The following is a 13,687-nucleotide window of genomic DNA, read 5'->3' as shown; positions in this document are numbered from 1 at the left end:
ATATATATATATATATATATATATATATATATATATATATATATATATATAAAGATTTATATATTTTCTAGACTTTGCGTGATGCAAATATGTAAGTTGTAGTCCACACTAGTATCCTACAACAATCATTAATATGAAGTTGACCCAAACCTGCAGGTCTATCAGATTAAGGCAGCCTTAACACAAGTTATCACACTCTCTATTCTGATCTCAGCAATATTGCATGCAGGCCATGATTGCAACTCTAACACTCCCCTCTTCGATTTGACTATTTTTCTAAGTCTAACACTCACAGTGGGAGGTGTCCTCTTCCTGTCTTTGTGGGCATCCGCCTACTAAAAAAACAGAACCAAATGAGTGTTTCAAAGCAAGAAAGTCTGGCAGAAATCTTTCCTTATGGAGTATTTCATATTATTAATCTTTAATATCTCAGTCAGTACGATTTTCAGAACAAGCTGTTCTAACGGAGCCCAGTGGTGTGCATCTCTGAGAACCACATTTATTTTTGGATGTACTCTGAAGCAACCTGTTGTGAAAGTCATTCATGTTATTGATGTTTGAATAAGGCTTGCAATAGAATGTCTTCATTTCGTTTATTTGAAGAGCTGTTCTGTATTTGCCGAAAAGTACATGGTGTGGCTGAGGATAGGCACCGCACTCAAATAATCTTCTATGCATCAGTTTCCCCTCCGTTCCGTAGTGTTGCAAATGACAAATAATTTACTCAGCCACAGGCTCAAAAGCATGGCAAGGCCATTTCAAAGTGCTTCACGTAACATAAAGAAACCGAATTCAGAAAAATTGTCTTAAAACTTGAAATATATTCAAAGAAACTCTATAGTATTATTAAAACATCAGTTTAGAAAAAAAAAAAGATGTTAAAGCAAAATTTAAAACAATCAACCACCAAGATGTAATTTGCTACACAATTCTACAAAAACACAAATCTGATGTTTTTCCTGAATATTTTGATGTTATTTTTAACAAGGCCTTCAGTCCTCTACAGTTATTTCAAGTTCAGAACATATTCATTTAAATGTAGCCGACATTGTGATTTGTAACCTGGTGCCAGAATAAATTTCAACCATCACATATTGTTAGAAGATTTTTAGAACCAAGTAGTTTATTTCAATAAATGTACTTCTCTCTTTGTTGCTTCCTTCTTCTTTCAGTCTCTAGCTCTAGGCAAAGTCTCCATCCTGAGCCTTGTTTGTGTCTCTCTGTCAGAAATATAATTCACCTTTTGATGGTCTACTCATGACAGAGAAGCAGAAAATGCATCTGTGCAAAGATTTATTTATTTATTTATTTATTAATAATCAGTAAAAGGTTTTGGTTGAGAACGGAAGAAAGAGAGAGGATACCACAGACAGATAAAAGAGAAAAATGACAAAAGACGCTAATCAGGCTGAGGAAAAATGTCATCACTTTGCCACCGTCTTCTTCGTCATTACTCTTCCCTTTTTCCACCGTATAAATTGTATTTTTCATCTTATCAGAAAGCTGCTGAGCATTGAGCTATGGACCGGAGATAAACACTTGACGTCTGACCTGCTGTCAGAATAAGCCTGAATACCATCAGATTTGTCTGCAGAAGGGGTGGAGGGAGCTCTTGCTTCTTTTATTGAGCTGGCTTGCATCCAGAGGTTTCAATCAATCCATTCACACCAGGAGCTCAAAAAGAAATTGAATTATGTCCGGGGCATTCAACCACAGTTTCTTAATTGGTACGGGATTAGTCCACATTGATTTGGTCTGATTAGAGTCCCCAGTTTGTGTTTCCACTTAATCACTGAGCACACCCTTCTCTTCCACTGCTATTTGCATGCTCCCCTTTCCAACAGCTCATGCCAATCATTTACAGCCTAGGGCAACTTTTAAAATTTGCATGAAATCACTAGTGCTGACTATTGCTTGATCTGCTGCAGCAAGGCACACACTTTTCTACTCGCGTGCGTGAGCGTGTGTTGTATTATAGTAACACTACTACCCAGCAGGTTCTGAAAAGTTGGCTTGTGGTTACACCAACCCTTTCTGGGCAGTTGAGGGCAATGGAGTTAGAAAGAAAAGATCAAACGAGTTCTTCTCTTGAGGCAAGAGAGTAAAGATGGGAAGAAAGTCCAGCTATTCCAGAATTTTAAATCGGGGTACGTGTGGAGATGAGAGGCAAATGCACCATCTGTTTTTGCCCTTCAGAAATTAAGCTCAAAGTTTAAATCGTTATTCCTTCTGTTTAGATTTTTTTGTGTATTTGACATTATCACAAAGTGGAATTTTGTTGCCCTTGGTGTTCAGGTTGAGGGCACACAGACTTATAAGTTGGCAGATTGGACAGATCTCCCCTTATAACCTTTTGATTAGCTCCATTTTTATTGGACTTTAATTTTATTGTCTTATACGCCCCTGTATCTTCTTTTTATTTTTATTTTTTCAATTTAATTTTATGCCTTGGTGAACCAGTGAGTCAGAACTCAGTCAATTTTTCAATAATTCACAACATACAGTGGAGCTGTTTTGAAATGTGACTTGATGATAAGGAATTATGCAGAGTATGCACATTAAATCTGTTGTTGTAGACACTGAACAATCAAAAGAGGGTAAGAAAGCATGTCAACAATACTCGGTGATTCTTTACATCCCTTCTGGCCGTTATCTATTCCATTTACAACACCTTACAATGTAAATGTTGTTTCTGCTTCAGGGAGTAAGAAATAAATCATTAAATCACAAATCAAATCACAAACACACACAAAAAAGTTACTCGCCGACTTATTAAAAAAGCCACAAAAAATAACGACAACCTGCCAAAAACAGCACACCTTGTTTGGGCAAAACGCAAAACTGGCTGGGATCTGCAGCTTCAATCCTCGAATGTCTGGGAGATCTTCCTGGAATTTTAAAGATTAACAGTAGCGTAGAAAAAAAAATCTATAACCTTCAAATAGTTACTGCTGACCCACCTAAAACTGCCCAGTGGGTTGACATTGTTAATGTAGCTAAAAAATTTGTAAGGCTAATATACCCCAAAATGCCTGATACAAAACAAGCAACACAATTACTTGGTTAGGGGTATATAAACAATCTATTTTTTTCAGCATTGTGATTTTGTTCAAATACATGATAATGTGAAAATAGCAGTTGGCAAATTTCCTGATGTATAATTTCTTTGGCTGCAATACCTTGGATTGAAAATGAGATTTTCTTTCAAACAAGCTGCCTAATGTTACAATGATGATTATAATGAGAACACCTCTACACAGATCCACTCAGAAGCTATAGTGGGAGCATCCTCTCAGCCGTCAGCATCCACTGAGTCAGTCTGGAGAAAGCAGAACAACGTAGAATGTTTCTTGTATTGCCTTTTATGATTCCATAAATATCACATTGGTATTCATTTCATTCACAGGCTCAGTAACAGTCACACAGTGAGACATAATGCGCCATATGTTTCTATTTTCTCCTTTCACAGCATCGGCACTACATGCTTTCACTCTCCCTGCCAAGATTTTAGTTTATATCTGAAGACACCGACTGCCGTCTTTAGGCAAACAACAATGTAACTCTTAATCTGATCTAACGTAAACTGGCAGCGGTGTCAAAAATTTCAATTTGTTGCAGGAACAATGAACTGTTTTAGTAGCTCGTCATTAAGAAGAATATCGCATGGCAGTGCGTGAAATGCACAGATTCAATCCAGACTCTGAGAAAAGCGGGGTTATTTGGACGGATGCAATCTTTGATCAGAATCAAACCGATGAAAGCCTTGTATGCTGTGTTGGAATCAAGCTATTTTACTCCAGAAACCAATCGCGTGTAGTGTCTTTCACCAGAGGAGACCTTGTTAATCAGTCATATCATTGCAGCTGCACCACAAAACACTTGTCTAAAACCATTGTTTCCAAGGATAAGAGATATGATACTCTCAAAATAACTTTGAGAGTAACAAAAACATCGAAGAATTATTCTTTTATCCTCTCCTGAAAATACTCAGAGCTGAATTCACTTCACCGATATCTGAATAAGCATTACATAAATGTACATATATAAACACACTGGAGAGCCAAACACCTGCTTTTTAATAAATGAGAGCCTGTCACCAGTGTGGGGGTTTTCACATTGCACCACTGTGAATTCATTAAAAGTGCCCTTTGGAAGTCTAAGCAACCAGGTGGGGTGCCATCAACCCCCCTCTGCCCTCCAAATCATCCCTGCATTTCCATTGCAAATGCTGTAGTCTTCTCACTGTCCTTGCACAAACACCACAGATTAGACAGTCAAACACTCATCCTTACATAATCTTGACTGACCGGGCAGATATGTGTTTAAGTTTTGTTGTAACCCAGGGGTCTAGAGGTGCATTTCAGCAGCTCAGAGCTTCCTCAGGAGTAAAGAAAACAAAACTTGAGACTGAGAGAGTCTGTGGCATCAGATGAGTCTGTTAGTTTAATCACCTACTGTTTTATTACTCCAAATCTGGAACTACTTTAATCACAAAGAGATTTGGTTGTATACTAAATCGGATTGTTTTTTTTTTCTTCTTCTTTTTTTTCTGTTGCAAGATGAGATTTTAAAAGCTCACAATCATTGCTATTTCCATGCATTGCTTTCCAATACATTTGCCTTTCAGGGTTTCGAGATATGTTCTATAGTTGATTTTTATGTGATCTATACTGATGGTACAAGTAGTAAACATTGCATATGAATAGACTAAGTCACTTAGCTTGAAATTATTTTTTTCTTTTTATGAGGTGATAAAGTTAAATGTTAAACATTATTTTTACAGCTGGAAATATCATGACTTTAGCTGTGAGTATATGATCCCCACTTCTGTAAAGGTCTGATCTGCCAATACAAATTTAAGTTGATTCAGTTTTTCCTCTTAGGAAACAAAAAAAAATGACAACAAAGCACTGGGTCAATCCTTCTTTATTTTTCAGTTACCATACCAGGATGGCTGTGATTCAGTAAGATCATTACCATTTTAGGACCTATGGCAATGTAAGACAGCATGTGAAAGGGATATGGTGAAGTTGACATGCAAACCATGTTCAGACTTTCATGTTAGAAGTAAGTGTTGCTCACGTTACTATTTCGGTGTCTGTGTGTATCCACTTAGAGGGGGGGGACATTTTTAAAAGACTGATCCATGCTCCTGTATGGCAAACAGAATTGGACTCTTCAAAAGCTACAGAGCAATTTTGCTGTAATGTGTTTGTAATGTTGTAATGTTTGTAATGTGTGTTGACATCTAGTTTGTAATGGGCAAAGTGAACAGTCTGTAGAAAATACGGTTCCTTTGTAAAAGCTTCTTCAGCCTGTCACATTTCCATTTGACCTCATTTTTAAATGCCTCCACGACACTGAAAACATCCGACTGAGTCGTCACTTCCACACTGACGATTGTTGACAGTTTAGCCTCTTCACGTATCGGTCTTTAGGCTGTTTATACACAGTTTACTTTACAGTCCTCCTTTAATTTATCAGGCATAATTTCAGTGTGTGTTTGTACCTTTCTGTATCAATCTTCTTTTTCTTTTTTTTGTCACTTCGGTGTTCCTGCTTACTGATAAGGAATCAAAACAACATCCGAGTGTCACGAGCTCTCGCTCCTCAAATTTAATCTGCGTCCAGAAACGAGCAGCAACAGGAGGCCCGCTGCCGCTGTCAGGTGTGAAATTATACTGCTGTGAAAATGTTACAAAGCACAGTGATAATTGCTGCTGAAGTTTGAATCTTGGTTTTGTATAATGGACTTGTGCTACACAAAAGTGGAGATTATGCCTCACGCTGGGCCGGCTGGCAGCCAGCTGGTGCTGCTGCTGACGTCGTGCGAGGATAGCTGAAGCTTGGGGGGGGAGGGTTAATGCAGCAGGGCAAACGGGCTGATCCACACCTCGTCCTCAGCTGCCAGAACTTCAAAGGATCCCCCGATAGTCTAAATTGCCATCTCCTTCAGTCCAGGCTCAGCAGTTCACTTCCCCTCCCTCCACCTCCATGGTCAGGTCAAACACAGCCTCATCTTTTATGTATCGCTTAGTCCATTGATTGAGCTCTGCGAGATTCACGACTACAGAAAAAGCTATTTCTGTATCTCTCTGAAGCAGGAGAATGGATTTTTTTCTCCTTGTGAAGAGAATTTATTCATTTCCTCAATTTTTCTGTTTCCACTTCCTTTTCTACAAGTTTTTCTTTTTTTTTTTTGATAGGTAAATCATTTTCTGTTTTAAATAATTTAACACAGATAAATTATTTAGACTTCAGGTAGGATCTACTGGGAAGTTGCCACTGCAATTCCACTGCTGAATTTCAATATTAATTAAAAAAAATGTGTATATATATATATATATATATATATATATATATATATATATATATATATATATATATATATATATATAGAATGGAGGTAATATTATGCATGTTTCTGTACATGTAATTATGGCAATAATGGAGTCTCTGTTTCTTTCACAGCACAGTTTGAGAGAAATTTAAAACTGCCGCTCAAAATATTTTATTAGTGTGCCAACAATGGTTCTTATGTAATTGTTTAAGCTTTTCTCCTGGTTATTTATTCATTCATTATACTGTAAGTTGATGTATTATTTTCTAGATTGCTGCTCCTCCTTTTTTCTGTTGCTGTACTTTTGTTTTGGTGATGTATTAAATCTATGCTGGCACAAAGTGTGTGAAATGGACATTTTCCCCGGAAAAGTCTGTGAAAATAATTCAAGGGAGAGGAAGTGACAATAAGTCTATTGCGGTACACTCTTTTACACCGCAAGCAGTTTTTAAGAAGATTTCAATTTTAGATGCGGTAGTTGGCTGTATTAACTACTTGCTGATATGTGGCACATTACATTTTAATGAAAGTATAATATGGCAAAAAGAGAGGAGACATTTATTTTCAATGTTTAACTTAGGAGATTTATTTATTTATTGTAATGTCGTTTCAAAATGTTCAGGTTAGGAAATAGTTTCCCAAGCTAAAAACCTAGGTCTTGGTGAAATGCATATGTAGATGCATTGCACTATGGCGAACTACAGTACAGTGCACTCTGGGTCAATACAGCCAAAACAAACATGCGAGTCTAACGCGATGAGAAGAAAATAGAAGATCGAAGACAAAATAGAAATCCCACAACTGCTAAAATCTGATGCCACTACATTTTTGTTTGCGTTTTGTGAAGAAGGAAGTTGCGCTCTTGTCATCTTTGAATGTTTTTGTACTGTTTTCTTCACTGACTCTTGGTGGAGTACCACTGCAGGTGAGAGTATGAGCAGGTTTTTCAAATAGTTTGGATCGTTTGACACAGTGCAGTGTGAAAGCCATTCGGATCAGCTGAAAATGTAACGAATGCTGCAGTTTTGGTCCCCAATTGAACTGAGTCTACCAGACTATCAGGTGTGAAAGTACCCTAACAACTAATTGTATGTGGATGACTTTTTCTGACTCTACCCAATATATGCATGCATAGTCATACGACAGATTAAAGTGATTGAATAGGATGGCCATGTGGTTTGCATTTCTTTGAACAGAAAATCCCCTCACTTGAATCCTTTCAGAGCACAGAAAAGCTGGAGAACATCTGATTTCAAACTGCCTAAAATTTCGGCTAAAACTGGTGGTGTAGGGGAAACATTGTAGTGCCAGTGTGAAACCCTTGTTCCTTTACATTAAAATTTGGTTTTCCAAAGTTTTCCAGACCCAGCAGCTGTCAGACAATGACAGAAAATGTCACCTTTCCCCCTCTTTGGGAAAGCAGTGAGGTGAACATAATCTGGTGAGAAGAGTTTCTGCATCTTAACGCCTATCTGTTGACCTCTACTTTACTTAATCTCCCTTCGACATTGAGAATACATTTAAAAGCTAGTGAAATATCAGGGAGCCGCATATTCTCTTATAGTGTGAAGTAAAGGGAAAAGCTAAAAATGATTTCTACTGTGTATTTTTAGCACTAAGCCCTGCCCCCTTGGTGCTTTAAACAGATGCTACTCCCAGTGGAGAGCATCTCCAGCAGAAACTCTCCCACTGTGCAGTGCATGTGTGAACATCAACCATGGAAACGGTCTGGATTTTATTTTATTTTTTTTTTCATAATCTCCAATGTTGGACCAAAGGAAAAAAATAAAGCTGAAGATGCAACCAAACCTTCTTTTTGTTTTATTATGTTTCAGTGACAGATTGGTTCATTGGAAAGGTAAATCTTGTTTTTTTTTTTTCAGAAACTCCTCCAAAAACGTCTTAATATTCAGTATTAGCACTTAGAAAAATGAGCGTCTCAAAGTGTTAAGCTGTTCCACTCAACTTCATTTAAACTAGATGTCAGGTTTAATGCTAAGTGGTGATAATCCTCTTTGCAAATAAAAACAAGATAAACCCAGTTAATCTTAATTTGAGAGGTGTTTGCAGCTCCGCTTTCAAAAGTTCTGCTTTTGCATCGTCACGTCCGTTGTGAGCGAAGACATGCAGCGGTACCTGATCAGGCTTACACAAATTTCATGAGTCGGTGACGTCAATCCAAGTAACCAATGTTAGAGGGCTTGCCTTTTAAGTGACTCTGGATGCATGGATGGATGAGATTCTTTTTTATCTACATGAAATAAAGTTTGTGTTCTTTGTTTTGTTTTTTAGGGATTTTACACTATCTTTGCTTGACCTACTGTTTCATCTTCTCCATATAAAAACAAAAACTCTGGTGCTCACTGGAGTATTAGTAACCTTCCTCTGACCTGTGAGATAGTATGTGTGTATATGTGCGCGCAACCTGTTCCATCCCAGTTGCACCTGGCGTGAGTTAGACAGACCACCATCTGTTCGGTGCCCCCACGCTGAACTAAATGCCACTTTCACAGAATATCAGGAAATTGTTGCTGTTGCTCAACCTAATTTACTAAAAGCATCAATTTTGTGTTTTTATATATATATATAATTGCTTTCGTCTTTTGTTTGGTTTTGTTTGCTCCAAAGATAAAATTAGTTTGCGTTACCTTTATTTGTGTGAGGAGGAAATCCAGAGGATGGGCCAATGATGGAAGCTATAGGAAGTGGAAGGTAAACGCAATCTGCTTGCTCTACTTTTCAGCGGTGAGGAGCCACTGCACTGAGACAAAGGCTGGCTTTCACTCTCTTTCAGAATACCTCAAGGACTTGACATGCTAGATTTAAGCAAGTGCAAATAGGCTTAAAATGAATTCTGCACATCCCCTCCCTCCTTCCGTTTCTGTTTGCAGCTTTCCAAGCAGGCGGGGGTTTTAGGATCAAAACCAACATGTTGGCGCAGATTTTTTTTTTTCCCCACTAAAACAAAATGGGACTTAATTAGGTATGCACATATTTTAACGTGATTAATCCAGACCATTTTTTTATTTGTGTTTTTTTTTCTTCTAGTTTTTCATTTCAAGGTCATTTTAATAGCAGATTCTTAAAAATGCCTTTTGAAGAATTACACCGTGCTTCGTCACCAAGCATTTCTCCAGTAATGAAACGCATGCGGTGCACTCTGAAGTGGGTGCAGGAAAGAGAGCAGAGAGCAACAGCACAGCATGAGCACATGACACATGGACCAACACATCACCCACAAAAGGGGGTGGGGGTTTCTACGAGTGTTTTGATGTGTTGTGATGAATCCTTAGCCACTAACTGTGTGTGTTTTGTTTTTTTTTGTTATTATTATTCTATTCAAGGTGCAGAAATGTGGAAACGCAGACGGCAAGGAGTGCGGAATTGAGAAACTTGGAAAAAAAGATGCCAAAGATGAAACAATAAAGCAGGTGAGTTACTTGCGATTGTGGATGAATGCTTTTTATGTGACTATTACAACTCCTACAGTGCATTGCAAAAGTATTTATACCTTAAATTTTTCACATAGTGTTTGTGCCTTTTAACTGTAAATTTGAAGTCTGAGAGAAAAATCCTATAGGCGTTTTGTAATTGTAGACTTTTTTTTTTTTTTTTAGTCTTTCACAAATACAAAACAGCAGATCAGCCTCTTCAAATTCTTAAGTACAAGTACACACATTGTGTTCTTTGAGTCACACTTTTAAACAATCTTACATTCTAAAGAATGTAAGATTCTTTAGAATCCACACACCTACGTCGGGGGAAAAAATAACTTTTAACATCCCCACTTGTGTTTTGTGGCTCTGAAGAAGACCGTTTTCCCCCAAGACATGCTTTCAAGGCCCAAATTAACAAAGAGCCGTGTCTGCATTCTTAACATAACGTCAAGCCTGTCGTTAGTGCATGTTGGACTGCCTCTTGCCCCCGAGGTCTCTGCTGTTCACGGACGGGATCTCAAGGTGTCATTGTGGAAAGGAGGGGCTTTGGTTTGAGAACCTCAGGGACACAGTTTTCCTTTTTTTGCAGATGAGATTATGTTGGCATTCTCAGGCTGTGATCTTCAGTGTTCCCTGGAGTGGTTCGCAGATGAGTGTGAAGCATCTGCAATGAGAGTCAGCCCGTTTTTCTCGTTGCTAGAAAAAATGTGGATCGCTTCCTCCGTGTTGGGAGTCGGTCTCCCCTTCATTGGGAGAAGTTCGGGAACCTTGGTGTCTTGTTCAGGAGAGATGGCAGGATGGACCAGGAGATGAATAGACAGACTCAAGTCGCATGTTAATTTTCTTTGAGCCGGAGCATAAAGAAAATTAACATCATCCACAATTGGATATGGACCATGACAGAAAAACCAAGATGCCTGAGACAAGTTGCTGAAATTAGTTTATTCCAAGTTTGCTCTTAAAGACAGGGTGAAGAATTTCATCATTCGGGGGGAACTCTTGAAGTACTTCAATAGCGAAAGCTTCTAAAGTGGATGGATTTTATTTAGGGTCTTCAGATTAAAATAAAAAAAAAAAATTCCCAACAGACTTTTTATATCTTTATTTGTTAGAGTAAAACAAAAAAAATCACATACAATTGACTTTCCATTTGTCATTATGAACTAGCTTGTGTAGAACTCTCATATAGAAGTGTAACAAAATACACCAACATTTATGTTTGTAACATGACAAAATGATAACAAAACATTACACAGCATAAATACTTTTATCAGGCGCTGCACAACAGTCTTCACTATATACAGCTTTGGCCACAGTGTCACACATGAACAATCCAATACCGTAGTGTGAATAAACCATTTGAAATGTACAATATCAAATTTAAGTCAACACATTCATAACTCACCTCTGACCTTTTGAGATCAACCTTCTGTGGTGCAGCTGTGGTGCATCTTCAGTAGAAACGCGTCTGTCAAGGTTGACAAGTTACAATCAGCGGCAGAAATGAGAAAGAGAGACACAAAGATATCTCTGAGACTGATGGTCTGGGGAAAAAAATTGTCAGGGAGATGAAGATCATGGGACAATTCTGGAATGAGAGGGACTACAAAGGACAGACAAAATAAAAGGTTTTCTGAGGCTGCTTGGGTAAAATAATTTTTCCTGTTTGTGTGCAATGATAACTGGTGACAGAGCAGATGGCGGTGGTGGGATTTACAAGTGGACAAAGTGTTCAAAAATGCCTAATAGCAAGTAAAAGTGCTGAACATGTTTTCTCTGCCAGGCATAAGCTTTAGCACTCTTGCAGTGTTGTGCAGAAAGCAAAACAGAAGGCAGAGCCAAGGATTTAGGGACACATTTATAAAAAATAAAAAAAAAACATTAATACTTTCATAATCTGACACTAGGATAGTAGTTTTGCTGTATCAACTTGTTGATGGATGCCATAGAGCTGTGCACTTTATCGTCATTTTTGCCTAAAAGCACCAGATTACAGCTGTACAAAAGGGCAAAAGCAGTGGGCCAAATGGTGGTGACAACTAGACACATTTCAACTGTATATATGCCCGGGGTTGGGACTCTCTAAAGTAAATTATGTCTAACACCTGCTTAAGATTTATTTTGAAAAGGTACTTTTAATCTGACAAAGAAAATTTATTGAAATAAACATTCAAATTTTTTTATATATGTGACCGTATACAGTTAAGACTGACATTTTTTCAGTTACAAATGCAAAAAGCCAGTCAGCAGTTTAAATGGCTTTTAAACTTCTCTAGAGAATCTTTCAACATGAAGACAGTCAAACATCTTACTTAACTTAAATGAAAATAATTTTGATGTTAATCTGCCATTCATGTAAATAATAATTTGTGAATTTTGTGCCCCTCGATGATATATTTCAACACCCCAAAGTTAGTTTGAGACTCAAAGGAAATTAACAAATTTCCTAGCAGGTTGTGTGAAGTTTAGATATTTTCCCTGAATCCTTTTTTGTTCTTTATTAAATTGATTCATATATAACCAGGTACTAGAAGCTTATTCATATCAGACACTCATAGTTTTTCTGCTCGAAATGCATTATTATTGCAATATGTTATTTAAACTATAACAGCACTGACATATTTTTGCTGCTAACTGATGTCCTTTAAAATCAAATATCAACCTTCCTTCTTAGATATTTACTTACTTGTGTGCAAAACAAACTTATGCAATTTTTTTTTTTTCAGTTTTGTCATTAAATCAGATGTGACAAATTTATGTCAACACAAGGCAAACTGAGTCAATCGACGGTTTAAAAATGGCACACACCTGAGGCTATGTAGTCTCATGATTTGTTGCGCCTATCATGACAATAACCGGACCATGAAGTCAAAGGAAACTCTTTGCAGACAACCAGAGAATTCATTTTGATAGGTGGTAAAACAGGTGGTCGTGTCAGAATTAGCTCGCAGATATGCTCATTGTGTCGTATTCATTTAGAAAAAGTTTTGAGGATTTTAATAATCTTTTGTTGAATTGAAATAATGTAAAAAAAAAACAATTTTATGAAAATGTGGGTTATAATTTATTTGGTGGTCTCAATATTGAGCAGTGTTATTGCAGATCCATCTTTTTTTCATCACATCATACAGCTCAATTATTTTTTTTTAAATATATATATTTTTTCCTTTTGCTTTATGCAAAAATGTTTTGGAGTTGTTAAATAAGAAAACACAAATTCATAATTTTACATATTTTTGAAAAGGTTTAACAGCAATTTTGTCTCACAAAAGAATGGATTGCTTGAAAATAATCTTCAGCATTCTGAGTAATTTTTCTCCAAACTAAATTTAAAAATGTTTTTTTTTTTTTTTTTTTTTTTTTTTTTTGCTGGGAAAATTGTAACTTGTTGAATGACTCGGCTCTTTTCTGATCAGCTTTAGTTTGCAAGCCAGCTGTGAATCCTCAGGCCAAGGAATTCTGCCAAATAACTGGATTTACTGCAAGCAGAGCTTACCACTTGAGAACATATCACTGCCTTGGCATGGGTCACCGTCGAAGGCTATTTGAAAATAAGCCATGTTCTTTACCAACTCTAAGCCACAAAGTTGAGTATCAGAGGAAGCATTAAAAAACAGAAAAGGCCTGGGAATTAGAGGCATAGATTGTGTCCAAAATTTCTTCAGAGCTGCTTTGCCTTGTCTTTTTATTTTTTTAGTTTCACATACAAAGCTCTTGATGTTAAACTGGAAGATGGAAAATGATTTGTTACAACATCAGAGGTGCATGTTTAATGCAAGCTAGTGAGTAAATGGGGGACTGAATCCTCACAGCTCTGATCTGGTGATGATGATGCACAGCCAATGGATACAAATTGTGCAATGATAGAAGATGAACCTTAAAGCTTGGAAAACGATTGTTGGTGAAAGCA

The 13,687-nt window shown here is 37.3% G+C and overlaps 1 protein-coding gene across 1 annotated transcript in view; it reads left to right on the top strand.

The window, feature by feature from the left end:
* The window catches only part of dlgap1b (discs, large (Drosophila) homolog-associated protein 1b), a 97,158-nt gene that overhangs the window by 26,186 nt on the left and 57,285 nt on the right, over positions 1 to 13,687 (top strand). The window contains exon 2 of the mRNA XM_088001167.1: positions 9,685 to 9,771. The gene's annotated coding sequence lies outside the window, so the exon portion shown is untranslated. The remainder of the gene's footprint in view (positions 1 to 9,684; positions 9,772 to 13,687) is intronic.

The sequence above is a fragment of the Poecilia mexicana genome, unplaced genomic scaffold, assembly GCF_051168715.1.
Source record: "Poecilia mexicana isolate PSO_F unplaced genomic scaffold, ASM5116871v1 scaffold_20, whole genome shotgun sequence".
Classification (NCBI taxonomy): Eukaryota; Metazoa; Chordata; class Actinopteri; order Cyprinodontiformes; family Poeciliidae; genus Poecilia; species Poecilia mexicana.
This window is presented reverse-complemented; position numbering and strand designations above follow the sequence as displayed.